This window comes from Pteropus alecto, unplaced genomic scaffold, assembly GCF_000325575.1.
Source record: "Pteropus alecto unplaced genomic scaffold, ASM32557v1 scaffold41, whole genome shotgun sequence".
Taxonomy (NCBI): Eukaryota; Metazoa; Chordata; class Mammalia; order Chiroptera; family Pteropodidae; genus Pteropus; species Pteropus alecto.
The window spans coordinates 25,091-27,425 of NW_006430464.1; the positions used below are offsets into that span (position 1 = coordinate 25,091).

General features: G+C 42.7%; 1 long non-coding RNA gene across 1 annotated transcript in view; it reads right to left on the reverse strand.

The window, feature by feature from the left end:
* LOC112481241 overlaps window positions 1-484 on the reverse strand; it is a 2,736-nt gene extending 2,252 nt beyond the window's left edge. The window contains exon 1 of the long non-coding RNA XR_003046848.1: window positions 223-484. This is a non-coding gene — a long non-coding RNA (uncharacterized LOC112481241). The remainder of the gene's footprint in view (window positions 1-222) is intronic.
* Window positions 485-2,335: the final 1,851 nt, after the last annotated feature.

Below are 2,335 nucleotides of genomic sequence, written 5' to 3' on the forward strand. Positions count from 1 at the left end.
ACCCGCGCCCCTAGCGACTTGCTTGGGGCTCCGTGCGGCGGGTGGTGGGGCCAGGCGGGAGTGAGGGGGCGACCCGAGTCAGCCAGCCTGCGCCCAGTGCCCCAGAGGGCTCGGTGTCTCAGGGCGACCGTCCCCAAACCTGCGCTCTTCAGGGAAGGAGCGAGAGAGAGGGCGACAGACAGACATGACATTTATTAGATATGTCTACCCGTAGGTACATACCTATTTCAGGATGAGTTTGTGTTCGCTCTTTGTTCCACGAAGTGTACTTTGTTTGTTTTTCCGGACACGGGAATATTTGCTCTTCCTGTGAAAGTGAAGATCGGGGCGGACCGAAGAGAGAGAAGGCAGCTTTGCCATTAATGAGGCTTGGAGAGGAGAGAGAGAAAGCCAGCTGCAGAATTAATAGGAAACATTATTTTCCCCCAGCTCATGCAGCCGTTCTAAAATGCCGTGAAGGCTTTTGCTTTGAGAAACTCCCGCTTTCTCAACAAGGACGTGCTCCAGACCCTCTTTGCCATTTTTATTTTATGGCCGGGGAGACCCAGTTGCTAAATTACCCTCTCTTCATGGTGACTCTCAATCTCCAGTTAATCCTTGCCTCTACTAACCTCCCTTCAGAAACAGCGACCATTCCAGAATTGTCCCCCTGCATCCCCAGTCCTTCAGTTGGTACTCAACTCTGCAGGAGAGCTGTTCTCTCCTCCATCGCATTCCAGCCATTCCTGTGGAATTCCTTCCCTTTCTTGAGTAAATAAATCTGACTATACAGGCTTGTTCCGTGTAGAGTTTTTAACAGAGAGGTCTGTGTTAACAAGAGAAGGGATTATTAGTAGAAGGGAAACAAAGATGTTAGTAGAAATTTCAAAAGAGGTTCAAAGTGTTTGACAGCGTGAGTTTGTTTCAGGCCACATATTTACGTGGTTTTAAGAGAGGCAGTGTTTTGTAGTGGCAATAATATAGATTATGGAACTAGATTACTAGGGTTCTAAGGCCTAAACCTGTCACTTAGAACTGAGTGAACTTGGGGTATTTTATTTTATCTCTGTGCCACAGTTTGCTCATCTGTAAAAAGAAGGTAATGATAGAGCCTGCTGTATAGGATCGCTATAAATAGATGTAAAGTCCTCAGATAATGGTTGACACAATGTTCAGTAGGTTTTGTTACTATTATGTTGTGATACCATATTTTTCTCATCCAAATCCGAAAATCGTGAGGATTTTACCACATCCGTGTCATCCATCCATGTACCCCCCTTTGTAAATTGTTAATCGGGGAATTGCCTCTCGACATGAGGCTTTGAAACTTAGCAGTTAGCATTTTAAGAAAGAGCAGGGCTTAGAAGCTCAATTTTTTGATGGGAAAAAAAGCAGAAGAAAATTTAATGATTATACAAAAATATATTCTTCATCTTCAAAGATATAGCTGCCTTTCGCTAAATGCCTATTTGCTGCTTTAAGTGCTTTTATATGTAATGTCTTATTTAATCCTCACAATGGCCCTTTGATATAGGATCTGTAGTTATCACCATTTTATACAGGACGAAACTGAGGCTAAAAAATTGAGTAACATGTCCAAGATCACACAGTAACTTTCAGAGCTGAGATTTATATCCCGGAAATCTGGCAGCAAGCCTATATGTGTCATCACGACAGTATACCGAGTCTTATCACTACATATACTTAAAATCCTTCCTACCTTAGTAATTCATCGTAATGGAGGGAGGAGATATTAATCCAAGGACAGCAAGCACTGTTGAGTTATGTCCAGATTGTACTGAAGCTCCGGGGTCTCTGTGACGGGAAATGGGTTTCATACAGTAAGATGTATGCCTTAACAGTTTTCATTTTAGCGATGAAGTGTGCAAGGTGAGACTAGGAAGACAAGAAGATCCTGCAGCTGTTGGGGTGCTTCACAGGCATCTTAGCCCAAAGGGTTGCTTCAGAAGTAAAAGAACCCCATTTGTCAGGAAGAGGAAGCAGCAGGGAGACTGCCATCGGTACCGAAAGTATAGATCAGAGACTTTCTGCCAAATTTTCTACATAGTACTGCAACACACGTGGGCAAATTAAATCATAGAGTTGGTTCATGAATTGGAAGCTGAAATTAAAATGTCACTCAGGAAAAATAGCAGCTGTTTTTAAAGTATTCTGGGCTGCTTTTCTTAGTTCAACAGAAGACTCAAAACCTTGATGTGGGTAGTCTCTGGAGTATTCATATACTTCAGGTTCACACTATATTTAATATCCCTGGCTGTCACTGTAAACATTTTAACTGGTCCTTCTAGGTATACGTGTGATTTTTTTAAACAGCTTCACTCATTTCATCGAAATT